This window comes from Hemicordylus capensis, chromosome 1 (genome assembly GCF_027244095.1).
Source record: "Hemicordylus capensis ecotype Gifberg chromosome 1, rHemCap1.1.pri, whole genome shotgun sequence".
Lineage (NCBI taxonomy): Eukaryota > Metazoa > Chordata > Lepidosauria > Squamata > Cordylidae > Hemicordylus > Hemicordylus capensis.
Window position 1 is genome coordinate 446,627,063 of NC_069657.1, and position 20,320 is coordinate 446,647,382.

The 20,320-nt window shown below is 46.4% G+C and overlaps 1 long non-coding RNA gene across 1 annotated transcript; it reads left to right on the forward strand.

Annotated features, from left to right (window-relative positions):
* Positions 1–2,241: 2,241 nt before the first annotated feature.
* Positions 2,242–15,833, forward strand: LOC128326232 (uncharacterized). The gene is made up of 3 exons (XR_008307902.1): positions 2,242–2,364; positions 14,587–14,645; positions 15,728–15,833. It is a non-coding gene; the product is annotated as an uncharacterized LOC128326232 (long non-coding RNA).
* Positions 15,834–20,320: the final 4,487 nt, after the last annotated feature.

The window sequence follows — 20,320 nt, forward strand, 5'->3', positions numbered from 1 at the left end:
CAGCCACTGGCAGGTTTTGACTGGTGAGATTTTGGTGGACCAGGAAATAGAGCCTTGTGAGTTTGGATGAGATACTGGCGGGGGGTGGGGGGTGGTAGTTTTGGGTAGTTGGGGGGGTGCCGCCTGGCATTTTTGAGCAGATCAGAAGATGGCTGATTTTAAGAAAGTGAGGAGTGGGCAGGTTGGGGTGTGTCAGAGGGTAGATCCTGATGGATCTTGCTGTGTGAGGAGATGGAGTTTAGGAGATCAGAATGTGGGGTCAAGAGCAAAGAAATGTTTAAACCCACACTCCGAATACAAATACAGTACGGCAAATATTTGTTATTCATAAACCCACACTCCAGCTTAAAATGCCAAGTTAATAATCATTAATCATCATCATCATCACCATCATTATCATCATCCCATGGCAAAAATATGAAATGGGGCAGTAAAATACCGGAGAGCTGGCAAAATTACCCCCTGCCCCCTCAGATTCCTTGCCTATGCATTTCCTTCTTGCCTAGAGCACACAGCCCTTCCTGTCACTGAACCCAGAATGAGTCCCGTCCCCGTCCCTATTTTCTAGCCACTCTTCCCTTCCCTCCTTCTCCCAGGGATGTGCTCTTTCCTCCGGTTTCTACTTCTGCCATTTCTCTTTTCCAACTCTTTTATTCTATCCCTTCAAAAACTTTGTCTCGGAAGCCTCAGTCCCTTCTCTCACCTACCTTTTGGTCCAGGGGTTCCCAACCATGGTTCCTGGATGTTGCTGGACTACAGTTCCCCTCATCCCCAGCAACATCCCCGCACAGGCTGGGGATGATGGGAGTTGTAGTCCAACTACATCTGGGGATCCACCGTTGGGTACCCCTGCTCTGGTCCATCCTGTCCATTCAACTTTCCAGAGCTTTACCTCCCACTCTGTCCTCCTCCTTCACAAAACTTCCCATCCCCAGATTATGTGTTCAGGTTTCTCCCAGCAAACTGCTATATCAAAAGCCAGAAGCCTTTTGTGAAGCCTTCCTCTTTGTTTGAAAAAAAAATTCCTTTTTTCAGATTCCCCTTTTCAAGCCTGCCAAACAGGTCCATCATGAACATGAACCAGCCAGCCTTCTTGAAGGCTGGTTCTGTTCACAACTGATCCGGTCAAACCAGCCCGGTTCGTGGTGGACTGGTTCAGCCCGAACCAGTTCATGTACACCCCTATTGGCCACTGTGAGAAACAGGATTCTAGACAAGATGGACCTTTGGTCTGACCTAGCAGGAGTCTCCCTATGCACTTATGGTGCCTGAAGACCAGTAGGACGAGGCAAGGCAAAGTTTCTTAAGAAGGATATTCCATATTCTTGGGCCACCAGAGAGAAGGCCCTGCTCTGTATAACCACTAGCTGTGCCTCAGACCATGAGGAACATGAAGCAGGGCCTCTAAAGCTGACTTGATGGGTAAAGCTGACAATATAGGTAAGCCTATATGGGAGCAAGAGGTCCTTAATAGACTCTGGCCCTAGAGCATGTAGGGCTTCAGAGGTCCAAGCCAGCACTTCAAACTGGGCCTAGAAATTAAGGTCCAAAGAACACATGACATTATATGCTTCTTTAGAAGACACACTCAATGCAGAAGTCAATCTGAAGTGGTCCTCCTATCTTTAAAAATAAGCTCAGTGGGGGCCCCAACCAGGCTGGGAGTGCAGCACACCGTGATAGCTTAGAACTCCCCCCTCCTCACTGTTTTCACCCCCCAAATCACTTTTCACAGCAATCATTTTGCTCCCGAAGCAGCAATTTGTGCTGGAGATGCAGCTCCTGATGGCATCGACTCTGAGCACCAGCAACCCTCTTGACCACTAGGGTTAGAGATAGTGAGCAAGAGAATTCCCTCTCTGACCATGCTTTCTCTACTTCCCCTTTGTTAGACTGATATTCTCAGGTTTCATACTCTCACCTGGAGAGGGAGAGGGAGAGGGAGAGAGAGAGAATGTCCTTCTTCCCCCTTCCCCCTCTTCCTGTATGTAGCTAGCAGCAAGGCATGTAGGCCTTATCTATCTCCCTGATGGATTTCCTCAATAAAGTACTTTATTTAGGACTTAAACTCCAGGTCTCCAGACAATCTTAATTAGCAGTGCTCTCCTTACATGAGCACTTCTGCTGCAGCTGCAGCAGATAAAGAAATCTCCCCTCCAAGCTCTCTAGCTATTTGAACCAAAATCTGGCCACTTCTACATTAAGCACTTCTAAGCATCTCACATCTAATATGGTCCTAACTGGGAGGTGCCTGTGCAGGGAGCAGAGTATTAGGGTTATCTATCTGTAACTATTGCTGAAAGAGTTAGAAATAGTGTGGTCCTTAACTGGATCACCTGCAAGTGAGGAACCCGTCGACTCAAGGTAAGCCACATATGTGTTGGTTTCATAAATAACTGGGGGGAAAACCAAAAAATATTTCAAATGGTGCCAATGTAACTCAGTGGAGTGGGATGTTTGTGGACTCAGAGGGCAGTTAACAGACAAGCCGGCGAGTGGAGCTAATAGAATTCAGTGGCGAGAAGGGGGAAGGAGGTCTTGAACAAGAACAGCAGGAAATTTCTTAGCTTGAAGAATACTCCCTCGAACCTAAAACTTTCACCATGCGCGGGTAATACATGCATACTAAGGATCGACTGCAACATTTTGTTGCGGGTCTATACCTGTGTGCCGTAAGTGGCCACTGTTTAACAGCTGCATTATATGCAACAAGTGTCATTTCCAGCTTTTCAGTAACTGGAGTCCCAAAGGGAATATGGAGTTTATTTGGTTTCTTTGCTTTTTAAATGGCATTGTCCTTTCCTTATTTCGTGAGCGCTGTTTTCAGCAGAAATCCATGTAAGAAAATGTTGAAAACACCCCAATACAGATATAAATATATGCCTTCGCTAAACCAGTAGGCATTTTCCATATTTAATAATTTGATTTTGAAGGCTAGTCATCTCAAAGAGCAAAATATTCAATATTGTTAATTCAGTTTTGCAAAATATATTCTTAATTTAAAAATGATTTTGCTCCGAGTGGTAGTGTAGTAATAAAGCAGTTATTGAACAGCTCGTATTGATTGCACAGCCCCCGGGCAAAGTACACTGACCTTGCTCACTCTCTTATTGCTTACACTTTCCCTGGCCTTCTTCATCTATGCCCGCTCAATAATATTATTATGAACGTATATTTTTAGCAAAAACTCTCTGTTATGAGGTTAAGGCTTCATTGTGATGTTGTTTTTCTGTAGTCTACACAGCCAGGCTCCCAGAGAGGTTACTGGACCACAGAATCCAGCAGCATTGGCAGAAGCCTAAGGCCTACACGACTCATTTAAAACGAAAAACAAGTTTCTAGTCCTCCATAAAGTTGCAGAGAAGAAAACTTCCTATACTTGCTGGGTGACTCTGGGCCAGTCACTTCTCTCTCAGTCTAACCTACTTCACAGGGTTGTTGTGAGGAGAAATTCAAGTATGTAGTACACCGCTCTGGGCTCCTTGGAGGAAGAGCAGGATATAAAATTTAAGTAATAATATCGCTGCTGGTGAACTTCACTCACCTCATTCTAGCAGTAGAGTATGTGCACGGAACCGCGTTGGGGAGGTTCGAAGGCGGCAGGGGTCTCCCTTTAAGAGCAGGGGGAGGGTGCTCTTCTAGACCTCTTCTTGGAGGTCGGCTCTGTCCAGCTGCCTTCTCCCTGGAAATCTCTGCAGAATAATGCTGCATCGTGTCATGGCATTATTTCAGGAGCATTCCAGGAAAAAGGTAGCCTGATTCACACATTATGCTGCATGAGTGTACAGGTGTCTCTACATATGTACATTGTTTGTGTGAATGGCTGTACCTCTGTTCATTTTAAAAAGGAACCTGGATACCGGCCCTTCAAATGCATGGTATGGTACACATAGGAAGAGTACTGCTGTACCTGCATTCAACGTAACATGTGAATGACTATACCTGTGTTCAGATCTGTACTTGTGTACACTCATACGTGTGTTGAATGTAACGTGTGAATGGGCCTAATGGCAGCTAGATGGAGTTGCCCACCAAGAAGAAGCCTCACACTAGCAATGCTGCTCCTGCCGCTGTCTACAGACATACAGTAACAACTGAAAAGAAAAATTACACATGTTGTTGCCACCACTGAACATCAGAAGCCACTCCTCTTGGAATTAGAGAACAATGTCCCAAATTTCTCTCCCAACCCTGAAACTTCTCCTGTTTTGTTTCTCCTGCCTTGGACCTTCACGTTTCATCAAAATTACTTCTGGAAGTTTTTTGGTTCCGCTTTAGCACTGTCATGCCCTACCTGATCCAGAGTCATGCACAATGCTGCCCCCTATGACAGCCTGCTGCACTGCAGCAGGGGTTTTTTATTCTCTAAACTCCAGGTAAGCCCCGCCCCCTGGGATCACCTATTGGCCCTCCCTGCAGCAGGAAGTGTAAAAGGAGACAGGCCGAGTCAGGCCTTGCTTTGTTCTCAAGGTTTTCTTATGTTGGTGTGATCCCTGGCTTTTTTCCTGACTCCTGGCTCTTGTTCTGGTGCCTGGCTCTTGACAGCTAGTCAGCTTGACCTCCAGTGTGTTACTGGCTCTCAGCCCATCTTGATCCTCTGGTTCCTGACTGTTGACCTATCTTTGCCCTGGGTGTCATCTTTCCCCCCTGTCTAGATCCTCTGGCTACTGGCTACCCTGCTTGACCCCTGACATATTCCTGGGTCTCTCAGACCTAACTTTGGACTCATGCCCCTTGAGGACATCTGCCTGACTCTGCTTCCAGCCGGCACTAAGGAACAGGAATATGTTTTGTCCCAATAACTTCTCCCTGTGTGATCCCCACTGAAATAGCAGGGAGCAATGTTCTCTCTCATTTTTTTCCATTCCAGCTCCCATTCATCCCATCCCACTTTCATAGGGACTCTTCCTGGTGAGTTGTGCTGTTTGATTCTCAGATGCTACTGTTCATTCACACTGATCCAGCAATGAAAGAGGTTTCCATTCACCTGAGGCGAACGAGGATGCACTTTGGTTATACATCCCCATTCCCAGCGGCATCGTGATGCTCATCTGGGTCCCACTGAACTGGGTGGATATATTTGCGTGTACAATAAACCAGAAAGCAAATGTAGCACTGAGTCTAGCAGCCTGAGCTATGAATTGGCAGGGAATTGGTCCAAGACCTCAAGAAGGGAGAGATCGTTCCCCTCGCTGCTTCTTCGATCTTTTTGCAGAAGATTTGGGGGATTAAACCTGGAACTTTCTTTTTGTACAAAACATGTGCTCTGTCACTGAGCTAGGGCCCATTCCCTCATCTTCCTAATACCCATTTGGGCACTGTAATGTACAACAGGGGTTCTCCATCAATGGTAGCTGTAGTCCAACATCATCCAAGGACCAAAGGTTGGAAACCCCGATCTACAAGATGATGAATCACATTTCCATGATCACCTGTTAAAGGTTTCATCATTCGTCCCTCTCAACAGATCTGAACAACCCACTCCTGCTAGTTGGTTTGGGGGATGGGGTCATAACTTTAATTGATTTTAATGTTAATTATTTTAATGTTTATATGATTGTAATTGTAAACCGCCCAGAGATGCAAGTTTTGGGCGGCACAGAAATACGTTAAATAAATAATGACAAGTAAACTCAGTGGCAGAGCATCTGCTTTGCATGCAGAAGGTCCAAGGTTCAATCTCTGGCAGCATCTCTGCCTGAAACTTTGGAGAGCCACTGCCAGTCAGTGTAGACAGTACTGAGGTAGGTGGACCAATGGTCTGACTCAGTACAAGGCAGCTTCCGATGAAGGTGTATGTAATGTACCTCCAGGGTACGATGTATTGCAGCTCATAACCTCTGGTATGGGCAGACTGTAACAGGATGCCAAATGTTCTGTGGCGATTTTGCATGAATGACATGATGCAAATAATAATTAATAATTGTATTGCATTGTTATTACTGGCCATGGAAGGATCCTGGCTGATTATATTACATGTTTAATAAAACAGTGTCGAATTTTGATTGCATCTTTAGAGCGCAGACTTTTATCCCGTCGCCAGCTGGCTGATAACAAAAGCTTATTTTTGTTTAAAAGACATTTTAATTCCCAGTTGCTCGCTCTTTCTCTCTCCCCCCAAACAAAAAAGGGGCAGGGAGCGGCAACAGCAGCATGAAGTCCAATCCGTCTGGTCAGGCAACGTCAGTGGCTTTCAACCTGTGGGACCATTGGAAGCCTCTCGAGGGTTCTTTTGGAGACTGGTCCAGATTTCTTGAAAGGTTTACACACCATTCCCAGCCTTCCCTTGCAGTGTGGCAGCTGAGCTAGACCTACTGGTGTGTCCCAGAACCGATGTATGTGCATTGCTCAGAAGAAGGAAGAAGACTGATGGGGTAGAGTTTGGGACTTGACACTTCAAATTGCAAATATAAAATAATAGGCTGGTTCTCATGACCAGCAATAGGGTAAGGCAAGCATCCTCCTATCCAAGTTTGGGAGCTGTGTGCACTTCCGTTTTGTGATCATGTGCTTATACAAAGGAAGGTAGGAGGAAGTGGTCTTCTATGATACTCGCATTTGGTAAGAGGGACCCATTTTACCCAGCAACTGTACCCGACTATGGTGGGAGGAAAAGCTCTCCCACCCCGTGGGGGCCTCACACTCTATCTATCTATCTATCTATCATATTTTTATACCACCTGATATGTACATCTCTAGGCAGTATACAAAATTTAAAATATTTAAAAGTCAACACACTAAAATATGACACAAAAACAAAAGCATAGAACAGTTATTAAAACAATTAAAATTATTATAATCTATTCTAATTAAAATCTTGTGAGATCAATCAATTCTCCTGGATCCTATCTGGCTTTTTATGAGCACATGATGACAAAATGAGAGAACATACAGCTCCTGAACTTGGGTAGGACACTTGTCCTACCCAACTAATGATTGTGTGAACTAGCCTTTTAAAGGTAAAGTGTGCCGTCAAATCAATTTTGACTCCTGGTGAACACAGAGAGAGCGAGCCCTGGGGTTTTCTTTGGTAGAATACAGAAGGGGTTTACCATTACCATCTCCCACACAATATGAGATGATGCCTTTCAGCACCTTCCTATATCGCTGCTGCCCAATATAGGTGTTTCCCATAATCTAGGAAACTATGTTTCCCTTAGTCTGGGGAACATACCAGTGGGGATTCGAACCGGCCACCTTCTGCTTGTTAGTCAAGCATTTCCCCACTACGCCACTTAAGGTGGCCTTTTACAGTCTTTTAATTCTCCCTCATGTGAAAAGCGCCTTGTGTGCAGTGATCTAGCACATGGTTGAAAACGGAGAAACATATGTATTTAGTACACCGCTCTGGGCTCCTTGTAAAAAATAAATAATAAGCTAGTGAACTACATGCAGGGAGATTTTCTTTGGGGGATCTCTCAAAAATACAGTGCTGTCCATGAAGTCTCCAGTGTGCAGAATTCTATCACCTTGGTCAACCACTTTACTCTGCATAATGAGAAGATCAGTTCTCAGTGCTCATGAGTCCTAACAGGCCTGGCCATCATTCTGCATGAATTGACTATCCACTCTAGAATGTGCCCCACAATGTTCTACAAGCCAGCAACCTGGATGGCTTTAAGTGGGATTTGGATAACTTCAAGAAGGAGAGGTCTATTGATGGCTACTAGTCGGAGGGCTGTAGGCCACCTCCAGCCTCGGGGGTGGGGTGCCTCTGAGTACCAGTTGTGGGGGAGTAACAACAGGAGAGACGGCATGCCCTCAACTCCTGCCTGTGGCTTCCAGCAGCATCTGGTGGGCCACTGTGCAAAACGGGATGCTGGACTAGATGGGCTGCCTTGGGCGTGATCCAGCAGGGCTGTTCTTATGTTCTTTTGTTCTTAAGACTCAGAAAGACAGGATTTCGGGAAGGCAAGTATTACAATGCCCAACAAGGAGGTAAGTATTACAGTGCCCAAATTCTTCATCTAGCTCAGGACTGCTTAACTTCGGCCCTCTTGCAGATTTTGGCCTAAAACTCTCATAATCCCTGGCTATCGGCCACTGTGGATGGGGATTATGGGAGCTGTAGTCCAAAAACAGCTGAGGGGGGGCTAAGCTGAGCAGTCCTGTACTAGCTCAAATGTGAGTTCCCTTCCACCCATCCACTCATGGATCCCTCAAATGCCCTCCACCTTTCCCTTCAGCTCTGCTTTCCATGCTTGCCTGGCTGGCAGCAAATCATGGGGAGATTAAAAGAGGGAGGTTTCTCTGTCCTTCCCTCGGGGCACCTGACTCAAAGGGGAAATGAATGCGGTTGAGGGATTTGTGAGCCGGGTTGAGTTCAAGCCGGCCTGGTTTGGAGGCTCACGCTCAAACCAAACCACGGGGTCTGGCCTTAGACCTGGTCTGAGTTTGAGTAGAGAAACCCACCCACTCCCAGCCCCAACCCATGAGCTGACTTAAGGGGCTCAAGGGGCATACCTGTACAGGGGAATATGGAGATTTGTGTGGTACACCAATGGCCTCTGCACATACACAGACCTCACTGTAATGGGACCATGCCTGCACAGAGGCCCTAAACAGGCTGCAGCATGGCCAGGCCTGTGAAAGATTTGAGAAGCCAGCAGTGGAGCTGGAAGAGCCCACTGCACCATCCCTGCTGGCACCGCCATTGACTTGTTTTTAAAGGTAAATACGACATTTTTTCTCACCCCCTGGCTGCCACTGCCATCCCTGCCGCACCATCCCCACTGCCATGGGCCTGTCTTTATTTATTTATTTAACACATTTTTATACCGCCCTAACCCAAGGTCTCAGGGCGGTTCACAACAAACAAATACTAAAAACAGTTTAAAACAAATCATAAACAATCCAAAATTTAAGAAGCTAAAAAGTTAAAAAAGCTAAAAGGCCTGGGTAAAAAGATAAGTCTTTAGACGCTTTTTAAAAGCCGCTAGAGATGGGGAGACTCTGATTCCCACGGGAAGCACATTCCAAAGTATCGGGGCGGCAACAGAGAAGGCCCGTCCCTGGGGGGCCACCAGACGACATGAAGGTAGCCACAGACGAGCCTCCCCTGATGAACGTAGTGGACGATGGGGATCATGCAAATGAAGACGCTCTCTTAAGTACCGTGGGCCTAAGCTGTTTAGGGCTTTATAGGTTATAACCAGCACTTTGTATTTTGCCCGGAAACTTATCAGCAGCCAGTGCAACTCCTGTAATATAGGAGTAATATGGTCTCTTCGAGATGAACCTTCTTTAAAGGCACAGACTACATTTTTCCTTGCCCCCTCCCCCAATTACTATTGGCAAAGCTCTTTACTTTTAAAGGGGAATCCTTGCCAGAGTCCCCTTTACAAATATACCCCTCAAGCTGACTCGCAAGCCAGCTCGGTGGGGTTGAGGTTGGACCAGGCCCGGCCCAAGCCACCTGATTCTGTTCGAATTCAGCTTGAATCCGAACTGAATGGGGAAAACCGGGTCCGTGCACCTCTCTAATGTGGTTTGTACAGAAGGCAAATGGGATGTATTTCCTGAAGAGGAACATCTGAAAACCCCTGGTTTATAAGACTTAAAATTCATGCAAATTTATACAAATCCATGCAAATGCATAAACATTCATGTAAATGCATTGGAGTTTCTAGTGCTGAATGATGCCAATCATGCTCCCAAATTAAAAGTAGCAAAATTTCTTGTTGGTGCTATCCATACAAGGAGTTGGTTTCACAAATTTCAAGCTAACAATTATGTTTAGTCTAATCCTTTTTTGTTTAGTCTAATTTTTTAAAACTTTCTTTTTGGTTCTTTTCTGAATTGTTATTTTAGATTGTGTGTTTTTTTAAAAAAATCAGATTATTATCTTGTTCATTAGCATGGTTACCCTCCTGATTTTGTAAAGGTCTTACTCCACGCTGAATGAGCTGAAATAAAGATCCTACAACTACTCACCTTTTGAGGTCATTAGAACACATTAGTACACATGCATACGAGAAGACTCCTCAAGGATTTATTTCAGGGAATGAGCAGTTGCACAGACAACAAAGCAGCACAGAAAAGGGAACGAATGACTATTACTGCTACATACAGGAAGTAATAAAAAAACTAGGGATGTACAGAACCGGTTCGATCGCGAACTGGACTACCACGAATTTGGCAGGTTCAAGCTGTTCGATCACCAACTGCTTCGAGCCGGTTGGAACTGATTCATCAAACCAACTGACCCAGCCAATCAGTTCAACCGAACTGGTTCACATATCTGCAGTTTGGTCAGAATTCAGTTTGAATTTGGACTGAATCATGCCAAACAGTCCACGCACACCCCTAATAAAAACAGGAAAAGGCTTTTCCTTTTAAAGTTAACTAGCTTATCCTGTGCAGAGCATCTTCCGGCTAGCACTTGATTGCTCCCCTCACCCTGCCCCACCACAGCCCCCTCACCTCAGAGACCTCTCCACCCTCACCTGAGCCACGCTCCTGCTCCTCTTCCGCCATCCTGCTCCTCTTCCGCCATGCTTCCATCCCCCTCACCCCTCTTGGCTGCTCCTCCATCCCATTGCTCCATCCCACTCACCCCTCATGGCCACGGCTGCAGCGTTGCCAGTGCCGATTGGCCAAGCCACAGCCCCCTAACCCCAGAGACCCCCGCACCCTCACTTCCTGCAGGAGCAGCAGCAGAGGTTGACTGGGCCCTTCCTCGCTGCCACCACCATGGCCACTCGCCCTCGGGATGCTGACAGGCCCAGGCCCATCCCTCGCCTGCTTGCCTCCCTCTGCCAATGGCCTCCGTAGCCCCAAGCAGCAGCAGTTCACCCGGCCCTTCCTTGCTGCTGCTGCCACCATAACCACTCATTCCCCTCAGGCCACTGACAGGCCCGGGCCCTCACCCTTCCTTCTTCCTCTCTTGCCCATCCTTTTTCTTTTCTCTCCTCTGCTTGCTCTTCCCCTCTGACTTTCTTCCCCTCCCTGCCCCGCCCTCTCCCTTCCTGAGTTAACAAATCTTGTTTCCTCATCTAATTCACAAAATGGCAGCCTCCTTCTCCTGAAGGGGCTCTTTCCTCCCTCACAACCCTTCTCTTCGCAGACCCCTGCCCACTGTCCGATAGATAGATAGATAGATAGATAGATAGATAGATAGATAGATAGATAGAATCCGACCAGTAACAATTGCATTCCAACTGACCGTAACCGCCACAGGCTCCTCCTCCCTATCTGCATATGGAATCCCCACTGCCCAATCACCATGGTGCTTCTGCTGTGTTGCCTCTGATTAGTAAAGCACTGTGTGGGCGGGTCTTGCCACATACATCCTTCGCCTTTTATACATATAGATTATATCAGAGTTTCAATGTGGTTCTCAAACATGGGTCCCCAGATGTTGTTTGACTACAACTCCCATCAGCCCATGCCTTGAACCTGGAGCCAGCCCTTGAACACATCCTCTGGAGGCAGATGATTCTCAGACCCACCAATATCTTACAGATGAAATGCAGACATGCTTGTAACATTGCGATACTCATCCCGAGCTGCCTTTTACTGAGTCAGGCTCTTATCAGTTTAACTCAACTTTGTCTACCCTGACTGGCAGCAGCTCTTCAGGTTTTCAGGCAGGAGTCATTCCCAGTCATGCCTGGAGATGCTGCCAGGGATTGCATGATTTGGGACTTTCTGCATGCAAAGCAAGTGTTCTTTCCCTGAGCTATGACCAGCTTCTCCCACAGCCCTCCCCGCTCCACCACTATATATTGTTGAAAAGTCTTCACCACCAGGCTGACTGTGTATTCGTGGGCATGGATTCACATGCATGTGCATACAAAGACGAGCTCCATCCTCTCCGCGCTCTAAGATATAACTTCTAGAGATGCTGAGAAAGGAGCTGAACCCTGAGACTGGACAATTCAAGTAATTCACATTAACACATTTTCAACTCCCTGAAGGTGAAAATAGGTAAAAAATAGGGTTAAGGATATACCAGAAAACAGGGAACGTCCTTGTCAAATAGGGGCTGCTGAAACAAAGGCATTGTGCTGCATCAGGAGAGACAAAGGGCCCAACTGCACATTGAGTTAAGGACGGGCTTAATCCTGACTATATTGTTTCTTTTAAACTAAATAATGGAATCTGGCCACCACACAGTTTGAGACCCCCCCCCCGCCCCCCCTTCCCCCCTCCAGCTTATTTATTTATTGTATTTATTGCCAAATTTATATAACGCCTTTCATTAAAACAATCCCAAGGCGTTTTACAGCAAAATTTAAAAACAAGATTGTAAAAAAGACACAATTAAAATACTAAGCTAAAATATTAATAATATTAAGTTAAGACGGACAGCAACAACTACTACTAACTGAGCAAAGCGGCACCTTTTGGAAGTGGTGATTCTCTTTATTTAGCAGGCAGAGAGAAATTGGTCATATCCACGCCCAGCACAGCATCGCTCCAGTAGCTGTTGCTGGTGTCTGTCTTATGTTTTAGATTGTGAGCCTTTTAGGGTCAGGGAATCATATCTAGCTGCTGTGGAAACGTTGTTGAAAAGTGGCATATAAATAGTAGTAGTCAGGTTGCCCACTGCTCAACTAAGCGGCGTGGCCCGTATGCCCCACACTCTTTCCAAAAGGCACGAGACCTTAATGGAGCTGATTGGCTCCTGGGCACGAGGCGGGTGGGGTTTGCCACACACCACGGTCATTTGCATCCCTCTCCCTCAGTCCGTCTTCAGCAGGCACCCACTCTCCCTCCCTCCCTCCCTCCCTGGGTACGGTCTGGGCTTGCTGGACGCCTTTTGGGGCCAGGCAGGAATTTGGGGGGCATTTACCTGACTGACCTGGGTATGTGTCCTTTTTTGCCTGCCCCGACTGTACCTTTTAGTTAAGCTATTTTAGGTTTCTTGGTCACAATGTCCAACAGGAACAGTGCAGTGGGAACATAGAAACATAGGAAGCTGCCATATACTGAGTCAGACCATTGGTCTATCTAGCTCAGTATTGTCTTCATAGACTGGCAGCGGCTTCTCCAAGGTTGCAGGCAGGAATCTCTCTCAGCCCTATCTTGGAGGAGCCAGGGAGGGAACTTGGAACCTTCTGCTCTTCCCAGAACAGCTCCATCCCCTGAGGGGAATATCTTACAGTGCTCACACTTCTAGTCTCCCTTTCATATGCAGCCAGGGTGGACCCTGCTTAGCTAAGGGGACAGGTCATGCTTGCTACCCACAAGACCAGCTCTCCTCTCTGGGAAGAACCAGCTGAGTTGCGGTGAGCACCTTCAGGTAAGCGTTTGGCTATTGGATGAGCAGGTCTGTTCTCTAGAGACTTGGCAGCTTGAGGAATCCAGACCTTGCACGCTCTACTCTATCGGGTGGCACCCTGCAGAAAGCTTGGCGGCTTGGCAGAGACCTGGCCTTAGATTGGCTAAGAAGGGCAGCCTCTGCTTTAGAGCAATGGGGGCTGTCTGGAGCCAAGGTGCATCGCCAGTTCTGATTAGGACAGGCATGCCCTGATAGGGCCTGTCTTTAGTGCCGCACTGTAGTAGGTGGAGTGCCAGTTCCATCTAACATCCACCTCTGTTCTGATCAATAAATTGTGGCTCTTTATTACCATACACTCTTGTCTCGTGTCTTATTGGGGTGTGGGAGCAATAGTATGTTTCCCAAACTATCGGAAATACGTATATCGGGCAGCGGAAATATAGGAGGCTGCTGAAAGGCATCATCTCACACTGCGTGGGAGATGGCAATGGTAAACCCCTCCTGTATTCTACCAAAGACAACCACAGGGCTCTGTGGTCGCCAAGAATCGACACTGACTCGACGACACACTTTACCTTAACTTTAGTAGTAGTCATCCATATTTTAAAAGCATTTAGTCAAATGAAAAAGAGAAAAGAGAAGGAAATTTTTAAAAGAAAACTAAAAACTAAAAGCCTTAATCATTCACATAGTATGTAAGCAATGCTAATGTTAGTAACAAGGAGAAAAGAAAAAAGCTTTCAAGGATATTTATATTGATTGATTGATTGATTGATTGATTGATTTGATTTATATACCGCCCTTCCAAAATGGCTTAAACCGCAAACAGTTATTAAGATTAGACCAGGTTGCTAAAAGGTCATCCTCTTTGCCATACAACTGGAAGAAAAGCAATTCAAATGCCAGGTTCAGACCCTGTTGGACGGAAAGGAGACCCCTCACCACCAACCATGGTTTTGATTTGGAATCCCACAGCTGTTATTTGCAAACAGTGGGAAGACTCCAACTGCACCAATTTGAGCTTTTCTCCCCTTGACAAGTAGCAACTGCAGTGGAGAAAATCCAGACTGGGGCCATGGTATGGGGCAGGGACCTTCACCTCTTGCCATAATCTTAGTCTGCAGAGAGGAGCTCCAATTTCTATTTTGTTTAAAACAGGGGTTCCCAACCAGCGGTACTCCAGATGCTGCTGAACTACAACTCCCATCATCCCCAGTCACAATACATTGTAGCTGGGGGTGATGGGAGTTGTAGTTCAGCAACATCTGGCGTGTTAGAAAGAATCAAGCAGGTAAGCATTCTGCACATGCTTAGCTTAACATAAAGTTTGACCCTAAATGAAGTCATTACTCCCAATGCAGAGACACCAGCCCAGACTGACTGGAGGGAAACAGGACCACAGCAGCGAATCATCCAAGAGGTATGTCCACAACCTCTTCTGTGGGTAGTGGTTACTTTGGGCAAAAGGCAACCTTCAACTATCTCATTAGTTGATTGCTCGTGGTGCACCAGCAGTCCTTCTGCGGCCCAGTGGCATGTCTCAGCCCATGGTTTGGGAATTACGGCTTCATCTCAGCAATAAAGAGCGACCGTGCTGGCATGATTTCCCTAGTAATATGCTCCAAATCCTGCATGTGGAAATCTGCATCTCAATGCATTTGGAAACATTTGCCTCTCTAATTCCCATTTTGCCTCTAATGTGCGTTGAGCTTTATCCCTTCTCCGTTGAGTTGCTTTGCTCCTTTCAAACACTCGCAAGGACTTCTAAGGTGATGGGAAACGCAGAAATACTCACCGGGAAGAGATCTGTTCGGAGTTGTGGGTGTGCTCGTCTGCTGTTTTTGTTGATATACTCTTTTAAAACCCTGATCTGTTTTCTGCTTTCAGTTAGAGAGGATAGAGGTAGCCTTTAGTAGCTGTGTCAGTTTAGTCCATATTATTATGTCCAGATGTGCCAGCTGCAGCTAAGCATTATCTCTTTGATAGTGCTAAGCACTTTACAGTGGGTCACGGAGGTGCAGCGCTCAACCAATAGATCTAATTGCAATCCTTTTATGTTCTCCATGATTGCAGGTTTCTCCAGCATCGCAAACAAATAGTAATCAGCTAAACCTGCTACCTCTAGGAAGCGGCATTAGGATATGAAATATTAACTATATCGTAACGATGGTTTTTAATTTTTTATTTATTTTTGGTAAGGTTCCTTCTTTTTTAATAAAATGCAGGGGGGGGGGTTAAGCAAGATTGCGTGCCAGTGAAGGGGGACCCTCCGTCTCTCTTGTGTAATGAAAAATTGTGTTTGTGGGTGACATAGTTTATGTGGTCAAATACAGTGTAAATATTGTGTGCCTTTTCTGCTATAGCAATGCTGTATTAGCTATGTCACCAATAATTTCCACCTCCAAATCTACATTTTTATGACACCGTTATGCTAATACAAACCAAACTTATATTGTGCCCTGTGTCTAATCCACCCTACAAATTAACCCATTTGTATTCCAGGGAATCCAACAGGCTCTCACACCTCATCCACCCAACCCTCACTGCAAGAAATATTGGGGGGGAAGAATCCGATATATTCTGCTGAAAAGATGTAGCAGATCTGGAAGCAAATAAAGGGAAACGATTTAAAGACAGGAGCAGCCCTATCATTAGGTAAAACGAAGCAGGCCACAACAGATTCTGGGCACCATTACAAGATAGCAAATTGTCTAACTAAACATTGCAGGCACAATCCGGTATGCAGCCTGCATACGGCAATGCAGAAGTGTAACCAGGAGCGACTTGTTCTAATAAGCCAGGGTGGGGGCGCCAAAAGAGATACAGCTGGCTCACCTTCCAAGAGCGTTATTTGCTCCTCTCTCTCCCATCACACCCCACCCAGTGTTAAAGAGAGCCATTCTGCCTGCAGGCTGGCCATTTGTCAGCTAGAGTTGCACAGACTTGTGCAGCTCTACCTGATGAATGACCAGCCTGCAAGCAGTGGATCTCTCAATAACACTGAGGTGGGGTGGGGCGAGATGGGGAGAGAGTGGGTTGTCTCTCAAACAGAGCTCCTGGAAGGAGAGGCAGCTGTGCCTCTTTTGGTGCTCCCCCCTCCCCAGTTCATTGGGACAAGTCCCTCCTGAGCTTGTGTGGTCCTGGGAGTTAAAAATGGGAGAGGGAAAGACTACCCTGGGGTTACATGTGCTTAGTGTGGCTTGTCTTTGTCTTATGGCTTCCTGATTTCACTTTTGCATACATGGACAGTGGAGCTGCACACTTGAGAGGCAATCTAGAAGAAAAAAACAACAACCCCCAAAACCCAAGAATGATCTCGTCTCGTATGAGGATTGTTTTGAACCATAACAGCTTGGATTGGTTAAGAAAAAGAGAAGCGGGGGAAGGGAAAGCTATTAACTAATTGGAGTTAGAATAATTGTACCTGTTTGAATGGGCACACACTGTAAAATATGCTTCTTCATTGTGGTAAGCTTTTTCCTGTCTTCTGCTTTGAAAGAGATGGCAGAGACTGAAGCCCTATTCAGACATTAAGCTGTACGAGTGTACAGATGTCTGTACAAAGATACATGGGATTGTATGAGTGACTGTGCCTGCAATCATATTCAAAGTGAACCTGAGTGAACCCTGAAATGCAGGATACAGATAGGAACTGTACTGCCATACCTGCATGCAACATAACATGTGAATAACTCTGTACAGATTGGTACCTCTGTACACAGTACACTGGTTGTACAAGTGTTGAACATTGTGTGTGAATAAGGCTATAACCTTCACATTGTGAATTATAAGGTGCAGAGGCGCTCTTAGCCCTGAACTTTGGGGCTGAAGTCTAGGGCCTCCACACCCCCTGGGGGCCTCCAAATCCTCTTTAGTCTGTCCTAAGTAGTGTAGGTTGTGCCCTCAAGAACCCACATGTTAAAAAATGATGCTTAACTTGCAGCGGTGGGGGTGGGGGCTAAAAAGGCCTTTAGGTCCAGGCTCCAAAATTACCTAGGTGCACCTCTGTTCAGAGTCATCTGAACTAATATCTGAACTTGAATTGCAAGTACAGCTGCTGATTGCGAACATTTGTAGGAGAAAATGTAAAAAGCAAGGAAAGGAAAGCCTATCATCATTGCTTGCATAAATCTGACTACAGATCATTTGTAAAAACCTTGCCTCTGACGGTCAAATACTCATGGGGCAAAAAATTGTATTTCTGAGTCCTCTTCCCTCCATTAAAACAGCAGCCACAGGAGTGCAGTCAAGACTAGAAACATGGACCATTATGGAGAAGGGACATTGAACCTTTTCCCTTAGTGCCACAGTATTGTCTACACAGACTAGCAGCAAGATTGCAGGCAGGCGTCTCTCTCAGCCTGTCTTGGAGATGCCAGGGAGGGAACTTGGGACTTTCTGCATGCAGGTGCTCTTCCCAGAGCAGCCCCATCCCTAAGGGGAATATCTTACAGTGCTCACACATGTAGTCTCCCATTCAAATGCAAATGAAGACCCTGCTTACCAAAGGGAACACTTCAGGCTTGCGACTACAAGACCAGACCACCTCTCCTCTGCTATAAGCTCAGGAAAGAAGCTTCTTTTGGCACCACTAGATGCTTCCCTCCTGGGTTTTGCAGCACCTTCGGGTTGACCATTGTCATTGAGACCATGTTCCCTCCCCATGTCCCTCAGCTACAGTCCTGGCCAATAACCCAGCTGCTGCTGCTGCTGCTGCTGCTTTAATTGTGGGGAGGGGGGCTGGAAGCACCAATGGATAGTGCCAGGTGTATCTGGCCCTACATTTATTTTAGTCCCTAACTTAATCCTGACAGTGTAGGAAGCAAAGGTAGAAGGTTCCCCAAGCACAGCTCTTAAATGAGCAGAGCTCTCTTTGAGCAAGAGTAGGGTCAATAGTGGAGGGGTGTCAGCAGCTCTGGAAAGGAAGGAATCAGCAAAGAACTGGTTTCTCCCCTACAGTTTTATTGTGGTCAGGAAGTCCATTTGGGGTTTTCTTCATGCAATGACAATTAACCCCCAGTGGTCATTCATATCCCCATCCCTATCAAAAGATCCATCCAGCCAGTTCATGGAGCCCAGATGAGTATCACAATGTGGCTGCATGTGTTGAAGTCCACTTGCACACATGGATCTCTGTTGATCGTTTAACCGCCTTTCACCCTGTGAATCAGAAAAGAATGAGAAACAGATTGTGAAGGGATCCTTCCCCTCACCACACTGGACTGTCATCCCTGTTGAAAAGCCAATGTTAGGATGAGCTATACTTTCATTCACCCACAAAAATTTCCTCCTTCTCCTCTGAAGTTTTACTCTTTCACCTCTCTTTTCCCCTGTCTGCCACCTCTCTTGATTCCATTGGCCGATTTATTCTGATGTCACAGAAGCTTTGTCAGCAAAGGAGTCAGGGCCTTACTGGCTTCCATTTGGTTAGTTGCTCTGATGTCACAGCAGAGCCAGGCAGGTGATTACTAAAGGAAATGTGAATGACCATAAAATCAGACAGTTACAGCCCCTTTTAAAGCCAACTAAACTAGTGGCCATCATCACCACATTCCATGCAGTGTTCTCTCTAAGGTGTGTGCATGCATGCACGCTCACAAGTTTTTTGATGTAAAAATCAGTAAAAATTAGATCCCGCTCAGGATGAATCAGGAAGACCCCTCTCTGAATGCCTATGTGCACACACTACCTTGATACTGCCGCCCAGAACGAAACTCATTCCACACACAGATGGGAAAAAAATTAGAGAGAACACTGATCCCATGGCAAAGAATTCCATAGATTAATTATGCACTGTGTGAAAAAATACTTCCTCTTGTTGGTCCTAAATTTCCCGTATCTGGAGAGGTAGATGGATGATGGCAAAAACAAGACACCCATCGCCTGCCACCCATGTGCAACCTGAAGTGACCGCCCTACTTGGCCTTATGAGTGGGCCGCCCATGATAATCACCTCTACTAATCAAAAGTTAGTCCACTAAAAGATTCATTCATTCATTCATTCATTCATAGTAGAATTTATATGATTCCTTCCTCCAAGCATTCAAGAGATCACCATACCTCAGTGGTGCAACAACGTTGGCAGTGAACCCTGTCCAAATTTGGCAGCTGCCACCACAGCCACCACACCAATGTCCTCGGTTCACCTGCTGCCTTCCTGCCCACCCCCATCGGGCTCTGCAGCTGCCTTCTGCCTCCATAGCAGCTCAACTCCATTTCCACCTCCGCAGCAACTCCTAAGTCTCCTGAGGTTGTGATGGCTTGCTCAGGTTTGCCTGGTCACTGTGCAGCAGAAAGATGTCATGGCCCAGCACTTGTCAGTGTGACCTCGAGCAAACCTTAGGAAACCACTGCAGATCCTGGAGCTTAGGAGACACCATAGAAGTGGTAGCCCAGGAGAGGAGGGGAGGGGAGGGGAAGGGGCAGGTGAGCAGGGCCCTGGGGGAAGAGGCAGCCGACAAGTGAGCCCTGGTGGTGAGTGACTCATGTCCAAGAAACACATCAGTTATAGTTCTACCACTGATGCGACTTCTGTATTCCTTACAACAGGGGTTCTCAATCAGGGGTGTAGCAAGGTTGGAGTGGGCCCAAGGACAAGATTTTAAAAGGCCTCCCGCCCGCCCCACTGAAGCTCTGTTCATAAGGTAAAGAAATCTTAAATGAGGCTGAATAGTGGTAACAAAAAGCATAGTGTTATACACACACACACACACACACACACACACACCTACCTATGTGCCACAATAGAGCATCATCCTAAATTATTTTTTAAAAGGTTTTGTAAATTGTGGATGATGCAAGTCATTTAATGGTACTGGAGAAAGACATGCTGTTCTGGTAGCTCCGGGTCTGAACACTCACATCAATTTTGGTGGATGAATACAACTGAAGGAAGCCCAGGCGGGTGGTGGCTGGGGGAGTCAGTCGTGTGACTTGCTTCTGCCCCCCCCCACAAGGCAGTGGGCCCTCAGACAACTGTCTCCCCATCCTCTATTATAGTTATGCCCCTGCTCTCAATCTTGGGTGCCCAGGTCGTTTTGGACTACACCTCCCATCATCCCCAGTTACAATGGCCTTAAGGGAGGTGTTGTCCAG